Consider the following 18,837-nt stretch of genomic DNA (forward strand, 5'->3'; position numbering starts at 1 on the left):
TATTATATATATATATATGCATGAATATATCACAGTGAAAACCAGTAAAATTAATATGCACTGAAATGAAAGAGCAATGTGTTTAAATTATAGTCTTGCCTTAGCTATGTGAATTGTGCTGTTTCCTTAATCTCTCTGTTTTCTGTATCTGTAAACTGAAGATGGTAGCACCTATGTCAGAGAGCTGTTGTGAGAATTAAAGGGGAATGTTTGTCAAGTACTTACTCAACACTTAGTAAATGATAGCAAACAGTTAGCTAATTTTAGCTCTTTTATTATTCTAGAGAAATCACTGCCTTGTTCTAAGAGAGAGAAGGTTTGGTTTGGGGGCCTGAACTTCATCCTCTCTGCTATTCTGAATAATTTCTCTTTCCTTTGTCATTTTGGATTTGTCCTGGTTGTGATTCACTCCCCCAACCCCCATACACACAGAAACACACATACACACAAGCAAAATAAAACAAAACAAAAAAGGAGCCAGAAATCTGAAGAAATTCAAGCCACATTCAGGTCATGTAGATGTTTCTGCAAACTGGCCTTGGGAGGGGGCTCAAAAATGATTTTCAGGGTACTAAAGCCATCTCTTGTTTCCTGTTTTTAGGACAACGAACTTCCTCATTTATTACTTTTATTTATTTATTTATTTAAACATTTTTTTTTCTCATTTATTACTTTTCAGATTCCATACTCTTCCAAATCTTAGTGGATAATTAAATTGTTCATTTTTTCACTGTAATGAATAATGATGTTGAATATTTTTGCCCACTGGTGTGCATAGTCCTTTAGGGTAGACATCTAGAAGTTGGAATTGCTGACTCAGAGAGTACATATTAAAAGATCAATAGATACTGATAAATTACCATAAAAATATAAACACCACTGTATGATGCCCATATTCTTTCACCCTTGCCAACACTGGATATTAGTAATCTAGACATCTGACAAAAAAATGAAATTTTAATTTTTATATAATTACTCAGGACTTGTTCTTTTGGTGGTGGCAAATGTCCTTGGGTAGAAAAATGCTGGGAATGATTCCATAAGAAACCAAGTCATTAGAATCCTGGAGTCCTTGAAAACTAACTGAGAGCAGATCCGAGGAGCCCAGAATTTATATGGGAGAGGAAGAATGCAGAATTGGGATTTTTTTTGTTGTTGTTATTGGAAAACAGACCTTTATTAGTCTAACCAAGTAGCTCCGGGAAGTGCCAGCTCGGGGGCTGAGGTCCTTTTTGTAAGGGGATAGGCAGGGTGGGGGTCTATACTCAGGATGGTAACAGAATGTCCCAAGGTTTTCAAAACATTCCTTCCAGGCAGACAAGGAGTGAAATAATCTTTATTTACCCAGAACTACTAAATGTTCACCTGTTAATTGATATTAATCAGAGTTGAGACTAGGAACTTACTTAAGATTACAAAGTTATGCATTCCCACATTCCCCACTGGTTTTAGGTAGAGTCAAATCCTTGATTCATCATTTTAATTAAATTTTTAGCTAAGGGGTCATAGCAATTCATAAAGGCATCTTTTTAGAGAGATAAATTGGGGATTAGGATCCCCAGAGCACATAAAGGTCACATATTTATATCATCTGTAGGCTCATAAACTCTTAATTCAAAAGCATAATAGCTCATAACAGTTTGACATAATATAAGAGTCCATATCTTGATTGCAGTTCTCATTCTTCAGCCTTGTGTGGACTCACCGACTTCCAATGTGGTGAGAGCAGGGTTTTGAGTGCTGTTGTCTCCTGGAGTTGGAATCCGTGCAATTCTGTTTTACTCTGCAGTGGTGGTAGCTGAGCTTCAGCTACCTTGACAGCTGTGGGAGTAACCATTAGTGCCTCATATGGCCCTTTCCATATAGGTCGTAAAGGGGTCTTTTTTTTTTTTTTTTTTTAAAAGTAAACTCGGTCTCACAGTTTTATCAGATGGGCAAGAGTTAGCGCAGGAAGGTCCTCTTTATTTCTAATTCACCCTTGAATATTTTGAAATACTTGCCCAGTTCTAACAGCTGTGATTCCATACTGGATAAGCCCAGTTGAGATGATTTTATAAAGTCTCTCAAGATACAGGAGGGCCTTCCAAACAACACCTCATATGGGGAGAACCCAGTATGACTTGGGGTATCATATTTTTAAAGAAGGCCAAAGGGAGCCGGATCAACTCATAATCCAGTGATATCTGACAATATTTACCTTACAATTCATTTTTTTTTTAACCTTACAAGAACTCTGAGGTCAATAAGTAGTATAACAGTTTAGCTAGATCTTGTACAACCTGTTATAAATGCTGGCCCATTGTCACTGCCTATGGAGAGAGACAGACCAAACCTTGGAATTTTTTTTAGTAAAATATTGCATATCTCTGAAGCCCTCTTTGTTGTTATAGGGAAGGCCTCAGGCCATCGAGAAAAGTACAAACCCATACTAACACATATTTACTACCTGTACAGGGGGTGGGTATAATCATCTTAAGTTTCTGTTTAGTGGCCCTTTTGGCTTATCTGTCTACCTTAGCATGGCCATTTGGTATTACATCTCTTCTTTCTTCAAATTATAGCTACTTTGTGAGATTTCCACATTGACTCAAATAACTATATTATATCCTGTTTATTTTTACTAAGTTTTCCCTCTGCTATGAGAAGACCACACTTGTGTAGACTGTGCCATAGATATACCAAGTGGCAAACAGGAATCTGTGTAAACATTTATCCTCTTTTCTTTTGCCCATTGGAGAGCCTGTATGAGTGCCCATAGCTCCGCTCATTGAGCTGACCAATCCAGTGGGGAGGGGTCCTGCTTGGACCACTTCATCTTGAGTCATCTCTGCGTGGCCAGCATAGTGTGCCCTTTTCCATGAAGCTGCTCCCATCCGTGAGCAGGACGAAATCAGCCTCAGGCAGTGGGTCTTTCTGCAGATCTGGATGACTGGAGAACAATTCGGCAGTGACCCCGAGGCAGTCATGGTCAGGGGGCCAGGTTCCGAGGGCAAAAAGTAGCAGGGTTTAAAGTTTTAACTGGAGCAAAATATAGGCGGGGATTCTCACAGATGAGGGCCTGATATCATGTGACTCTATTATTTGAGAGTCATCAATGTCTTGTTATTCAATGGTTCTAAAAGGTATGGGGAAACTGAACAATTCACTTTTTCCTAATGTTACCTGGTCAGCTTCCTTAATAGGCATAACTGCAGCTGCCACAGAATTGGGATTTTTGTGTAGGCTTCAGAAAAACAGTTTTGGAGCCACTAAAGGGATCTGAGGGCATCCCGGAGCAGAGCGAGGGCCCTGGAGTAAGAGAAGAGTGGGGAAGTTCTAAGGCACAGTGAAGAGGTTAAGCAGCCATGTGTGCAGAGGGAGCCCAAGGTCCAGGGCCCTAGTCCCAATCTTGCCACTAATTCATGGTGGGATCCACAGGTCCCTGCCCCTCTAAGTTACAGTGGTTTGAGAAAGAAAGGGTGGACTTCGTGCCCTCCAGGTCTTATTGCTGTGGAGACATTCCCAGTACCTGCTCCAGGTGGCTGAGGGTGCTGCCTGTCAGCTTCGGTTTTCTCTCCTGCAAGATGGAGACATTCTGCCGGGTGTGGTGGCGCACGCCTGTAATCCCAGCACTTGGGAGGCTGAGGCAGGAGGATCGCTGTGAGTTCAAGATCAGCTTGGGCTACACAGTGAATTCTAGGTCAATCTCAACTACATAGTGAGACCCTGTCTCACCCCCACCCCCCAAAAAAAAGATGGAGATGTTCTCTCCTGCTCGGCTTCACCAACTTCACAGGGCCTGGTGAGGGGGTTGTGAGGCGTGAGGAGGTTAAGAGTGTGCAAACTCAAAGTACGCCCACTGATTATGCCCATTATTTTAAGCAAGAAACATTAGAAGAACTCTAGTTGAAGAAAAGGTTGTGTGCTCTACATTTTCCTGTATTTAACAGGCCATAAAGATTCCTGTAGGATGGCTGCTGTCCCCTTACCAGTTTGTTTTGTTTTTTTGTTTTTTTGAGACAGGTTCTCACTATGTAGTTGAGACTGACCTGGAACTCACTATATAGCCCAGGCTGGTCTCAAACTCACAGCGATCCTCCTGCCTCCGCCTCCTGAGTGCTGGGATTACAGGCGTGTGCCACCATGCCTGGCTCCCCTTACCAGTTTGAAAGTAGTATAGGTATAGTCTTTTCCATTGGAGGCTGGGAAGTGGTACTGCGGTGACCTGAGTAAATAAACTCACTAACGTAATCCTTATGTTTCAGAATGTTTACCCCCCTCCCCATGTATCTACTGGTGACTCCCCTAGAATTTACTGCTCCCAGCCCAGAGGTCCCTTTGTCTTTTAACTTCTTCATAAATTTATCATTCTTTGTCTAAAAACTATAAAGGTATCTTGCTTTGGCCATTTCTTTGGCTGGCCACTCCTGTATGAGGATGTCCCTGTGCACATGTGAAATTAACAAAGCACCTATGCTTTTCTGTTGATAATCTGTCTTGTCTTAATTTAGCTCCTAGACCCAGTTGAAGAACCTACATAAAAACTACAATGACGAGGGGCGATGTTTTCCTTCTCCTAACAGATGAAAGGTGAGAAAGCACTTTGCTAACGAAAAAGACCAGTGCAAATATAAGGGCCTATCTTCTTTTTTTTTTTTAAATAAATCAACTTTATTAAGGTGTAGTTTACACACAATAAAAAAACCCTACAGATTTTAAGTGTGCACTAGAATTTTGACAAATACTTAACCATGTAACTGCCACCTCAATCAAGGGACAGAAGATTACCAGCACTTCAGAAAGCTCTCATGTACCCTGTTTCAGACAATAATACCTCTCCTACCCCAAATAACTTTCCATTTTTCATCTTCACAGAACAGTTTTTCCTTGTAATACTACATTTTATGTTTGTTTTCTTTTCTCATTTCTCTTTTTTTGGTACCAGGGATTGAACTTGGGTCCTTGTGCTTGCAAGGCAGGCAGTGACACAACTGAGCTAAATCCCTGGCCCTTCTTTTCTCATTTCAATGTCTATAACACTCATGCATTTTGTATGTATCAGTAGTTCGTTCTCTTTTATTGATGAGTAGTATTCTATTCAGAAATAAAACTGAAATTTGTTTATCTATTTATCTGTTAAGGTACATTTGGGTTGTATTTAGTTTCTGGCTGTTATGAATACAACTGCTGTGAGCATTATGAATAAGTCTTTGTAGATCTATGTTTCCATTTCTTTTGTAGTCTTGCTCTTTACATCTCAATGTCCTTACTGTAGAATGAAGTGGTGGGTTGAATGTTCTTAATCATTTTCAGTGTGAAAAGTCTGTTATTCTTAGAGGTTGTAGAATCCAAAACTTGACACACACCTTATCCAAGCATTGAAAAAACTAGCTCTCAAGGCCACTTACCAGCAGCTCCCTTATCCAAGGAGGCACAAGTAGCCCTCCCATATCAAGGTTAAGTGGGAGCAGTCACAGTGTTAATAACACTTGTAGTTTAAAGAGGCCTTTGCCCCGAAGAAATCAGAGCTCTTTCACATGGAATGATGACTTTGGAGTATACTTTGCACTGAAGTCAACTCTCCCAGGGGTTTTCTCAAGGAGCAGGAGCAGGAAGCAAGCAGCGAGTGACTCAGGATGATTCAAAGTAAGAGGTTTAAACTGGGATCTGGAATAGCTAGAGACCAGAGAGCATAGTGGCAGTGTCTTGCAACAGACTTCCATGAAAAATGAGATCTTGTTTTGTTTGTTTGTTTTCTTTGTACTGAGGATTGAACTTGGGACCTTGAGCTTGCAAGGCAGTCAGTGGCCCCACTGAGCTAAATCCCCAGCCAGATCTTGTTTTCGGATCCATGGCCTAAGTCATATTAAACATCTTGGTTTGACCTCTCTGTCCTTTTCAAGCACAGCCCCATCTTTTTCTTCAACATTTCTGTATCAGCAAGGAGAAGTTCCTTGTCACACATATGCACCAGAGCCAAACTGAAGATGGGAAGCCAATCAGCGAGCTCTTCTCCAATAATAGAATCACTCCTAAGTCAAACAGAGATTTTAGGACTTTTCATTTTGAATTATCATGGTGGATCACACTCTCTAAGTGAAGCCAGACTTTGATTCTGTGTTTTAGGGTCAATATTTGTGTATATGCCTCTGTATTTATGAGGATGTTTGAATACGTGTGTGTGTGTGTATATATGGTTCTAATTTCTGTGTATTATATACTTTTCTTAATGTTAATTTAAAACATTAGGTTAACTCTCATCTTGGTGATTATCGCATCTTTTTCCCTGAAGGTAATGAGAATGATACTCTCCTCTTCATGCTTCTTGGCAGGACTTCATACCATGGGGGAAAAACCCCACTGAAGAGATTGTATAAGACTCGAGAATCTGTGATCAGGGACACTGGACAGTTGATTTCATTACTTCCTCTCTGCTCAGATAGGTGACAATTCTTTAACCCAGACTCTGCTTTATTGCTTTGTCTTGTCACTTTGGACGTCTCTATTGGGACTGATGAGCCATTATTTGGAAAGATGTGTGCATTCACCATGCTTATTTATAATGAACTACGCCTTTATGCTTAGCTACATCCTCAGTCTGTTTATTTATTTATTTACAGATAGGTTGTCACTAAATCACTCAACTAAGGCAGGGCTCAAACTTGTAATCCTTCTCTCTCAGCTTCCCAGAGTGCTGGGATTACTGGTATGCAACACCATATGTGGCTTCTGAGTAATAGTTTCTATGGGGTGGAAGATCAAAGTAGTGTTAAGTGCTAATGGTAGATATTTCTACAGCCATTAGTGACTGTGACTATTGGAAAGTCCATGGAGAGGCGCGGGGAAGAGGAAGTAAAAAATTAAGATGTGTTACATAAATTTACCAACTCCTCTCAATGAATGTAATCACTATGTAGTACAAACATGTACTACTAAAAATTAAAAAACAATTAAAAAAAAGAGAAAGTACGCGGAGGAGAGGAAAGCTCTCTCAAAAGAGCCAATTTTGTGCTTCAGTTATGGTTACCCTTGTACAATTGTATGATTAACTCCATTTCTTTTGCTGAGCTTTAAGCACAAGGTAGACAATAAAACCAAATAGGAGCCTGTGAATCTGGATTCACAGATTCCTAGCTTTCCTACCAACTCTCTGGGTAACTGCCAAGGCCTAGTCTTGAAGCTGTTGGTCTCCTCTCTTACAGATAAACTTAAGGTCTTTTCTCATTAGACTCTTTGTTCATGTCTTTGCATCTTGCCACCTAGCCTTTGGAAATGACAGACATAGATGAGGTACTCAATATATAGTTGTTAACTCCATGAATGTATTATGGATAAAGTTAGAAGATTGCTCAGGTTCCCTTCTGCTTGGATATTCAGTGATTCGAAGGTAGTGTTCATTCTCCTTCGCTTCTATTCTTTTCCTTTGTTTCTTCTAACAACTGTCTGGTAACTAATGCATTCATAGGACACACAAAATAATAAACATGCATCAATAGAAAAAAGCCTCAGAATTATCAAAATTTTCTCCTGGAAAGTGATCAATTTAATGAGTCCCCTAAAAAGATTTAAAAAATGTATATATAAGTACCTATATTCTTTCTCCATCTCCTGATATTTTGCATTAATATTAATGTACTATAAGTTGTTCAGTATACTGTGCTTTTTGGACCTAACAAAATATCCTTGAGATCATTTCATATCAATGCGCAACAACTTTCTTTTTGAAAATAGCTATGTAGTATTATTCTATTAAATGGCTATAGCGTGATATATTTAACCAGTGTTTACTGGTACATATTTACATAGTTTCTAATCTTTTTCATTTACAAATAGTGCTGCAATATAAAAATGTAAATGTAGGCCATTTTATCTTCATGTAAGCCTATGTATAACATAAATTCTTGGAAGTCAATTGGTAGGTCTGTGCCTACAAGTATAATTTTTTAAAAAATGAACTTTTTAGTGTGTGTGTGATGGTGACACCTGTAACCCCAGCACTTCTGCTGAGGCAGGAGAATTGCCGTGAATTCAAGACCAGCCTGAGCTACACAGTGAGACCCTGTCTCAAACCCCCACCACCACCCCAAAATTTTTTTAAAAAAGAATTGTTTTAGGTTCATAGAAAAATGGAGTGAAAAGTACAGAGAGTTCCCATATGCTCCTTGATCCAAACACACCCACACCAGAGTGGAACATTTGTTACAGTCCATAATCCTACACTGATGTCTCATTATCAACTAAAGGTCATAGTTTACATTATGATTCTCTTTTGGTGTTAAACATTCTGTGGGTTTTGACAAAGGTGTAATGGTACATACCACCAGTATAGGATCATACAGAATAATTTCACTGTCTTTAAAATTCTCTATTCTCCATCCATTGCTACTAATCCCTGGCAACTACAGATCTTTTTACTATCTCTATAGTTTTGCCTTTTCTAAAATGTCATATAGTTGGAACTGTACAGTATGTAAAATTCTCAGATTGACTTCTTTTACTTAGCAATATACACTGAAGTTGAGGTAGATATGATAAGAAACGTTATATGCAGTATACAAGAAACCATATTGAAATGCAAATATTTTCTAAAATTGATATGCATTAATAAAATTAATTAAACAAGTTTCTTCATTTTTTTCATTGCTTGGTAGCTCATTCCTTTCTCTCATTTCTCTTGTTTTCTCCATTATATGAATGTACTGTAATTTGTTTATCCACTTACCTATCAAGGGACAGCAACTTGGTTGCTTCTAATTCGGGGCAATTATGGATAAACCTGCTATAAATATGTACGTGCAGGGTTATTTTGTGAAAATATTTTCAACTTATTTAGGTAAATACAATAGGTGTGGTTGCTGGATTGTAAGGTAAGTCAATAGGGGGTGGTTGAAATATACAGTAAATGTTTAAATGAAAAGAAAACCTTATTACAGTAAAGGGTACATTTCCAAGAATATGGGGTGTGTCCAAAGGGAGAGGGAGTGTTTTGGGAGGAATTAATGGCAATGCATCTTTTACCATAATAAAATTTTCATTTAAGCATTCACCATATCTTATATTTATATAATTACTATATGGAGGTAGGAGAAAGGAAAGAAGGGAAACAAGAAATATGAGAAAAGAAGGAAAAAATGGAAACAATTTTCTTTTCGTAAATGAATAGGGAGAGGTGGAGGGGTGGAAGGGATGGGAGGGGAACGGGGAAAAAAGAAGAACCAAGATACATCCTGTAGAGGTACAAATTCCCAACGATGCGTGTGATCATAATGTGTACCTGAAATGCACCAATGAGCTTAATGAAACATGTTATATATTATATTTTGATAGATGTTTTCAAATTACTTTTAGAAGTGGTACCAGTTCTTGTTCTCACCAGCAATGTGTGAGAGTACATACTTCCTCTCACAATGTAACGTATTATCAATTTGTTTACAACCTTTTCTAGTGTGTTAGGTAAAAAATACCATACTGGAGTTTTAGTTTGTATTTATCTCATTAGAGTGAGACTTGGTAGCTTTTCTACATGTTTGTGTGTCATTTATATTTCCTTATGTATCAACTAACTATATTTTTTTGGTCCTTTTTTTCTATTGAGGTCGATTCTTATATATTTACCATGGATTGTGAGACCACAGATGAGCAAATCCTGTGGGCCAGTTTGACGCAGAGCTTGATATCCTTAAAATCTCTTCTCTGTGCTTATTTGACCTTTGGACCCATTTATTGCCATCATTCTCTGTAGCTCAAGTTCCTGAATTTTCATTGATTTTATTTTTGCTGTTTTGACTGATGTTCTGTTTGCTCCATATTTGATACTGGCTGTGGTTTCACTCAAATTAGATTACTTCCTGCTTTCCAAGGGTTCCCATTTTGGGAAAACCCCATTCTCCTTAGTCAGCAACAGCTTAAGTTCTAGTGCACAATCGTTTTACTGATTCCTACTGACTGTGATCAGAGCGAGCACAGAATTACTCATCTTTGTAAATATTTTGAAACTCTAATACAATACTTCCTTTGCTATAATGGGATCACTATTACCTCACAGTATCTCTGAAGACTGGTGTGTCATTGGGTGGAAGGTGTCACAATGAAGATAAAGAACAGCTCTTCCTAGTTTAGAGTATTTTCACTAATCCATCGAACCATCCATCCATCCAACCATCCATCCATCCATCCATCCACCCATCCATCCATCCATCCATCCATCCACCCATCCATCCATCCACCCACCCATCCATCCATCCATCCATCTATTCATACATCACTCTTCCATCCACATGTTATCTATCCACACATCCATTTATTCACTCACTCATTTTGTGACTACTCTTATGTAGTGTGTGTATGTGTTGAGGATAGAACTCAGGGCTCATGAATGCTAAGCAAGTCTTTATTTAAAGAAAGATTAAAAATACTGACATACTTATATTCATAGTGGCGTTATTCACAATAACCAATTGTGAAAGATAAAATACATATAATGAATATTATTCAGCCTTAGAAGGAATATTCTGACAGCTCTTTCTTCATAACACTATGGATAAACCTTGCTAAGTGAAATAAGCTAGTACAAAATAACAAATACTATATGATTCTATCTATAGGAGATATCTAGACTAGTTAAATTCATAGAGACAAGAAGTGGAATGGTGATTTCCAGGGGCCACTGGGGATGGGTAGAAGTGGAAGGATTGTTGTATTGTAGGTTGTAATAATAATTGCTTAAGGGGTAAAGAATTTTACCTTTGTGAGATGAAAAGAGTTCTGTGGCTGGATGTGGTGGCAGATGCCTGTAATCCCAGTACTCAGGAGGCTGAGGTGGGAGGATCACAGCAAGTTCAAGGCCAGTCTGGGCTACACAGTGAGTTCAAGGATAGTTCAGACTGCGTAGTGAGACCTTGCCTCAAAAACCAAACAGAAAAAAAAATATGAAGAGTTCTGTGTATGGATAGTGCTGCTGATGGTAGCCCACAATATGTATGTATTTAATGTTATTGAAGTGTACACTTAAAAATTAAGATAATATGTTTATTCACCACACTGAAAAATGTCTTCAGTAAGATTTATTTAGTAAATAAGTACTCTTTGAACTTTAATAAATTTCAAGCCATGTGTGCTAGATGCTGGAGACAATAGTGAAAAAGAAAAAGTCCCTGGCCTCACAGAGGTTGTCTTCTGGTGGGGAAGACAAGGAAAAAACAAGTGTTCTGAGCAATATAAGTATTATAAAAGTCGTGAATTGGGGTGGGGAATGTGATGAAAGTGATGGGCCCTTTGTCCAAGAAAATCCACATCTGACTGGAACTGTGTGTATAGTTTTAGGAAATTAATGGGGAACTGAAACCCACTTGAGTGTCTGAGTCTAAGGTTAGGAGCCCTTGATTCCTGGCTCCCCAGTGCTTCATGGGAGGAATTCTAGCATACTGAGCATGTTGTACAAGGTTCTCTGTAGTATAATTTGTGCCCATGACTTTGGCCTTATTTCCATCTTCCAACCATGCAGACCATAAGCACTTCCAGGTTCCCGAATTTTCATTGTGTGTGCTCATATCTCCCTATGTTTTCCCAGCTGCATTGCACTAGGAACTCCCATTTATCCCTTAAGATTCTGTATGAATATCCTCTTTTATTGATTGTATCCTTTGCCCCTCTTTCTACGTCCCTTAGAGAGACAAAGTCAGACACGTTCTGCCACACAGAGCACCTAACACACTAAAATTGTTTATGCTCATTATTTTATTCATTTATTAATGCAGCTAGTATTTATTGAGCATCTAGCATTGCCAATCCCACTCGTAGGCATTGGTGCTACCCTCATGATGCTTACAGTTTAGTGAAAAACACAGTTATGCAAATAAATGTAAATTAAAAATTGAAACAAATATAGGAAGGATGAGAGTATTGCGGCTAGTGATGGGACAGGTCAGGAAGCTTCTTGGAAGAAATTTAAACTGAGAGTAAAGGATCATGAGCATTAGCCTGGGGAAGTGTGTGTGTGTGTGTGTGCGTGTGTGAGATATACCTGCATAGGAAAGAACAAGCTTATATCATGTGTAAACTTTCCTTGATGGACCAGGAAGGCCTGTCAGAGATTGGGTGTTATTTAAGTTTGTAACCCTGTGCTGGGGATAGAATGGATATTCTGAATGAATGTTTCTCAGTGTAGAATTATCAAAATCAGCTATTAGATGAGGTAAAGTATTATTTTTGACAGTGAAATAAATTTGCTTTTTCATTTTGTTTAAATGGCATGTTTTTTAAAAATTTTATATTGAATTTATTGGTACATTCTAGGTAGACAGTACAGTTACATTCATTACTGGGATCTTGTACCTTTACATGCCAGGTCTTGGTTCTCATTTTTTTCCCTTGTCCCCACCTTCCTCTACCCCTTCCTCCCCTCCCCACCTTCAAACACTTTAATTCCATTTTTACATTTTCTCATATTTTTTTCCTTTTCCCTTATTCCCCTTTCCCTATCCTTCTCACTGTCCCTACATCTTTGGTCCTTTTCTTACTAAATGGCATGTTAAGGGCTGGGGATTTAACTCAGTGGCACTACGCCTGCTTTGCAAGTGCAAGGTACTGATTTCAATCCCCGGTACTACAAAAAAAAAAAAAAAAGAAAAAAAGAAAAAAAAGGCATGTTAAGGAATTAAATATGTAAAACTTTTAGAACCAGTGAACAAGTTGGGTAGAAATTTTCTGGGTGGGGCATTAAATATATTTTTGAGATGGGATCTTAGTATTTGTCTAGGCTGGCCTTTAATTCTTGGGCTGAATCCCACCTCAGACTTCTGAATGCTGGGACTATAGGTATGTAATACTTTGCCTGGACAAAACAATATCTTACTATTAATTTATTTATTTTTACATGCCTCATGAACAATAGGCAATTACTCCACTGAGCTACACTCCTAGGCCCCCTAATTTTTATTGCTTTTACGCCAGATGCCTTGTGCATATTTAGTTATTTATTTAAATAAGGTGAAATTCATGTAACCCAAAATTAACTCTTGTACAGTGAACAATGCAGTGGTGTTTAGCGCATTCAAATTGTCACACAGCCACCATATGTATCTGCTTACAGAACATTTCATCATCCCAAAGCGGTCTCCACACCTTTGTGTCCTTTAAGCATGTGCATGGGAGTTAAGCTTCCAAAGCACAGGGACCTTTTCTCTTGTTCACGTTATACTCTTAGTGCTTAGACTACTGTTAAACTGGTATTTGTTGAATACACAAACAACTTCCCAATCCTACTGTTATCTCAGAGGGTCTTCCAGTTGACCAGGGCTTTTCTTGGTGTGTTATGTGTGATATATATACAATATTGACATTTATGGTTTTAAGTCTAGCATGATGATCGTAGTGATTGGGGAGGCTTAGGTGGGAGAATCACTTGAGTCAAGGTATTAGAGAGCAGCCTAGGCAACATAGTGAGAGTCCATAGCAAAAAAATTTATTTCTAAATATGGTATAATAGATGTAAATGTTAAATTAGCATCATGCATATTTTAAAGTATATAGTTCAGATATGTAAAATACATTAGTAGTGATATGCAGCCATCACCATCCTCCATCTCCACAGCGTTTCATCGTGCAGAACTGAAATTCAGTTATCTATTAAACAAAAACTTCCAGGCTGGGGATATAGGTAGAGCACTTGCTTAGCTTGGTCTAGTCCTTAGCATTACAGGAAAAAAAAAAGAAAAGCCATTAACAATAACTCCAGTTTTACCTTCTGTCTCTCAGCTCCCACAATTCTATTCTCTGTCTCTGTGATTTTGACTCCTCAGACTACCTCACAGAAGTGGAATTACCCAGGGAATTTTGAGTCTGGGTTTTGTGTTTCTGGAATTCCAACTCAGTGGCAGGTTGACTGATGGGTGACAAATTGGCAGTGTGTGTGTGTGTGTGTGTGTGTGTGTGTGTGAGCATGTGCTCGCACACATGGGTGCTTTTGTAGATGGAAGCTTTGGCACATTTTTCAGCCAGCACCTGCAGGTCTCTGAGCCACCTTGTGCAATGAGATGCTACTGTGTTTCTTCTCACAGGGAGTTGGGACATGTCACACTGAGGTGTGGCTCTCTGAGAGCTGACTTCTCCAGCACCAGGGCAACAGGTAACTCTCTTAGTGCACCTGCTTTCATCCTTTCAGCTAACTAAGGTATTTGGCAGGAGATGATGCTTAGAATAGTGTTGACTTCTGTCTGCATTTGTTATAATCGATAACTCATCAAAATGCCTCACATCTACAAGCAGTTGGGGCCAAGTGCCAAACTAGGCGGTGGTGGGGGAAGGGATAGAGGGCAGCTGGCTCCAGAGAGGCCTCAGAATCAGGACTCAGACTTTATTTCTTGTTTTGTTCTATCCATTCCCTTCTTTATACACTATTGGTTATAATCCAGTAGAGGTACATGAGGTTGAGCAATAGCTGAGGAACCCTGAGACAAATTACTTAATCCTTTTGCATTTTAGTGCCTTGTCTATAGAATGGAGAAAGCAGTAGGGTCATTGTGAATATTGAAATTATGCTACTTGTCATAACACATACATCATATATTCTCTTTTTGTGTCTTGTCTTCTGCTCTGTGAGAGCATGGGCCCAGTTGAGAATGGTTCATCTTTGAGTCCAGATAAGGTGACTGTGATAAAGAAGATAAAAGTTAAGCATTTTATTGAGTACTAAAATGTGTGCTTGGCAGATACAGAGACGTCCTCACATTTATCTCAGATGTTATTATCTCCATGTTGCAAATGAGGGCAAAGTTAGATACTCTGTTCTGAGGTTACCTCACTAATGAGTGGGCAAGGCAGATTCCACTCAGGTGCCCCCGAATAGGTAGCCACTGTCCATTCCCTGGGTGAGAAGTGTCCAGGGAAGAGTGCATTAATTTATGAGCAATGATCATGTTCCCCTTTTCTGTTTTAAAAAAATGATGCTTAGAAATAGAAAATCTCATCTCTGCAGAGAGCAGATATAAAGGGGATGAAATTTAGGATAACATGCGGTTGACATGATTCCTTCCAGGGCTCTTGTCCCCAGTGGATAGAGAAGAGATCGAGGCCCAGGAGTTTCAGAAGCCTGAAACTAGAGTCAGAGGCTAGAGTCGAGAAACTAGGCTAGAAACTAGGCTAGAGTCAGAGTTGGCTCCAGAGTCCTTCTTAAGAGAAGATTAGGTCAAATTCTGCCCATTTGACATGTAAGGAAACTGTTTCAGAGCGGGGAGTGACTTGCCCAAGGTCACTTGCAGAGGAGTCAGCGCCTGAACTCAGGCTCCTGACACCCAGGCACACACTCTTCCTGGTGCCCCAGGTTGATGATCAGGTTGAGACAATGACCTGTGAAAAGCTGTTGGGAAAGTTAGCTGGGCGCCTTGCAGCTTTTTATCCCCATGGCTCCTCTCCAAAGCTAGTTGGGGATTTTGTATCTAGAAGAAAGATCTACAGCCAATTGCCAAGAAACTTGGGTTCTGGTCCTAGCCTAAAGCTGGCACGCATGGTGGGTACTTAGCAAACCTCTGTTAGAGCAAATTGTGTCTCCATTATATAGGTGATACTCAGAGAATGTGTGAGACTTACCCAGAGTAACAAAGAATGTTAGGGTTGGAGTCATCCTGGGAAGGATCCCATCATGAATCAAGCTGCTGTTGACTTTCAGTTTAGAGGGAGAGTCAGGAACACATTATCTTTTTTTGCTTTCCATCTTGTCCACTTCCTCATGCTTATATCTTGGGGCTAGCATAAGATTATCTCAGGAGTTCCCTTTCCTGTCACTTTTTGTTACTCCTCACCTTCTCTCTCCCTGGCAACGTTTGGACTTTTATACTTAAGCCTGGAATCATTCTCTCCATCAGCACCTTTCTCCTACCCCACCCTTCCAAAGAATCTCCAATCTTACTTCCTTCAGCAAATCTTTCTATATCCAGTCTCCTTTATCATCACTGATTGTAGTCGCTTAAATAGTGGCTACTCGATTGAAAAGGGAAGACACAGGGCAGGAAATGGCTGCCAGTAGAACCCTTCTCCTAGTTCCAGATCCTTAATAAAAGAGAAAGATATCAGGTTCTAATCCCTGGAAGCTGTAAATGCTACTTTATTTGAAAAACAGAAAGATTTTTGCAGATGTGATTAAATTAAAATTTTGAGTGAGGCTAGATCACTGGATTATCCTTGGATTATCTAGGTGGGTCCCAAATCCCATCACAAATAGCCTTATAAAGGTGGAGAAGACAGACAGAGAAGGTGAGGTGAAGACAGAGGCAGATTATTTAAATTCCACTCAAATAAAGTGCCGGCAATGTGTTGCAACAGTCAAAATTCATATAGTTAGAAAGCAGAATAGTGGTTTCCAGGTGTTGGGAGAAGAGGGAGTGGGGAGTTACAGTTTAATGAATACAGAGTTTCAGTTTGGGGCGATCAAAAAATTGTGGAGCCAGATGGTTGTGATGGTTGTACAACAATATGAATGTACTTAATGCTACTGAATTGCACAATAAAAATGGTTATGATGGTAAATTTAATGTTATGTGAATTTAAACACACACACACACACACACACACACACAAACACACGCAGAGGCACAGGGCTGGAGTACTCTGGCACAAGCCAAAGAATGCCAACAGCTGACAGAAGCTGGAAGAGGCAAGGAAGAGTTCTGTCCTCGATCCTCAGGTGCACGGCCCTGCTCACACCATGATTTCAGCCCAGAGAAACTGATTTCAGATTTCAGAAAACTGATTTCTACCTTCCAGCACTATGAGAAGATAAATCTCTGTTGTTTTATGTCTCTGAGTTTATGGTAATGTGTTGCAGGAGCCACAGGAAATAAATGTACGGGTCAACAGCCTGTTTTCTGGGCTTTCTTGTACCTGAGACACAATGAGAAAAAAACCAGTGGACAAAAATAGTTATAGTACCTTTCCAGATCCTTTACTTTTGCCAGGGTCTCACAATGAGGATCCTTTATGCCCATCGTTCAAAACAGTCCTTGCTGTCTACACAGATGTTCCGAGAGGGTTGTAGATTTCAAGTGAGCTGTCCATGGTCTGTCCTGACTGGTGGCTGAGCTGAGGTTCAAACTAGTCCCTTTCCCAGCTCCTCCTTCCCCAAACCTAGGGTCTCTGAACGTAGGATGTCGGTTTCATTGTGTGATAGGAGTGCACTATTTCATGGCCATTCTATCATGGGGTCCCTTTCCACAGGCACAGTTAAGCCAGTGAGAAGTAGACACTGTATATTTGGGGCCTGCTGAGGAGGAGCTTTTAGGCTGCGAGGAAAGGGTAGAGACTGCTGGGCACAGAGCCAAGTGAAAGCGCTCTGATGAAGGGGAGAATGGAAATAGACAGAAGAGAGGTTGCTCTGCGTGCGGCTGACAGCTTAGCTCTAAGTCTTGGAAGGCATCATCTGCAGCAGAGGGTCTCTGCATCGGCTTCCTCTGAAGCCCTTTTTGGGCAAGCGTTATGCTGGGCTCTGGACACAGACTCATCTCGTCAGCAGCCCTGGGGGACAAGTGGGGGGACTGGGGGCGCTGCATGGGTGCTGTCTAAATAACGATTCTCCGGCTGCAGCCTCAGTGGGAAGAACAAGTGCTGTTGAGGGAGCCTGGGAAGCGGACCTCCGAGGCAGAGAGGGAGGATCAGCCTGTTCACACCAGGGGGTGCCCCAGCCTGGGGAGTCACCACTGGCTCCGTGTGACCCTGGGAACGTCACGTCTCCCCTCTGTCTTGACAGCTCCCTTCTGAACCTGGGCTTGCGGCTTAGACTGTTGTTTCTAGGTGGGCAGACGGAATCCCCAGGAAGGGCTAGCATCAGATGGGTTCCTGGCGAGGGCTTCTCTAGTGTCTTTCCTCCTGTGTGCTTGAGAAGGGCCCCCAAGCACATTACAGTTGTTCCTCAGTATCTGAGGGGAATGCGTTTCAAGATCCCCTGTGGGTACCCAACCCTGCAGATGTTCAAATCCTTTATATAAAATGGCACAGGATCTGCAGATAACTTATGCACACCCTCCCAATACTTTAGACCAGCCCTAGATTGCTTATAATGCCTGTAGTACCTTGGCTCATCAACTTAATTCTTTCCTCGATTCTGGTCGCAGAATTCATTCCACAATTCTGGTTGTAACTGAATTGCAAGTGTCATCGTGGAAAGACTTAAGTTCATGATCTGAGGTACCACTGTATCAATAAATGCTATTTATTATATAACAACACGCACATACCACATAAATAATTGTATCGTATTTTAGAGAATGATGACAAGAAAACAGTCTATACGCGTCTAGTGCAGCTGCAATTTTTTTTCCTCCCCAAATTTCCCAGCTGTCCTTGGTGGAATCCTCTGAATGCAGAACCCACAGATACTGAAGTAGGGAGGCAGCGTAGGAAATGGCTGCCCCAGGAGCCTTCTCCTAGCCTCAGTTTCTTTCTCTTTATGGTGTGGTAACAGTGTTCCTGGGGGCTGCAGGCTGTGGAGAAACCAGGAACACAGGACGGAGAATGGCCATGCCTGTGGCCAATGGATTATGACTGCGCTGGATTTTTCCCAGCAACATCCAACACTTTCCATCTAAGAATGTTCTCTGCGGAGAGCAACTTGGCTGGTTTCTCAGAACTGTCTTGCACCTGTTTCACACAGGGAGGTTTCAGACCCAGAGAGACCGTGGGACTGGCACAAGGTCCGGTGGCGGGTGACCTGTAGCTTCTGCCTTGGTGGAGCCCAGTGGCCAGGCAGGCGTGGCAGCCGGGCAGGTGCCGGCAGCGGGAGCACAGAGGGCCTTTGTGCCAAACGGGCACCACCCCCTGGCCGGCCCCTCCCCGCCGGACAGGTAGTCCGTCCCGCGTGCCACCACCAGC

General features: G+C 40.7%; 1 protein-coding gene across 6 annotated transcripts in view; it reads left to right on the plus strand.

Moving 5' to 3' along the window:
- Positions 1-18,837, plus strand: part of Slc5a1 (solute carrier family 5 member 1) — a 168,566-nt gene that overhangs the window by 86,815 nt on the left and 62,914 nt on the right. For 5 of the 6 annotated variants that reach the window (XM_010603872.2, XM_010603871.1, XM_010603868.1 and 2 more), the window contains one exon: positions 4,491-4,569. The exons of the other annotated variant lie outside the window; for it this stretch is intronic. The gene's annotated coding sequence lies outside the window, so the exon portion shown is untranslated. The remainder of the gene's footprint in view (positions 1-4,490; positions 4,570-18,837) is intronic. 6 annotated transcript variants of the gene reach the window in all.

Source organism: Fukomys damarensis, unplaced genomic scaffold (genome assembly GCF_012274545.1).
Source record: "Fukomys damarensis isolate Sample0158 unplaced genomic scaffold, DMR_v1.0_HiC HiC_scaffold_12, whole genome shotgun sequence".
Classification (NCBI taxonomy): Eukaryota; Metazoa; Chordata; class Mammalia; order Rodentia; family Bathyergidae; genus Fukomys; species Fukomys damarensis.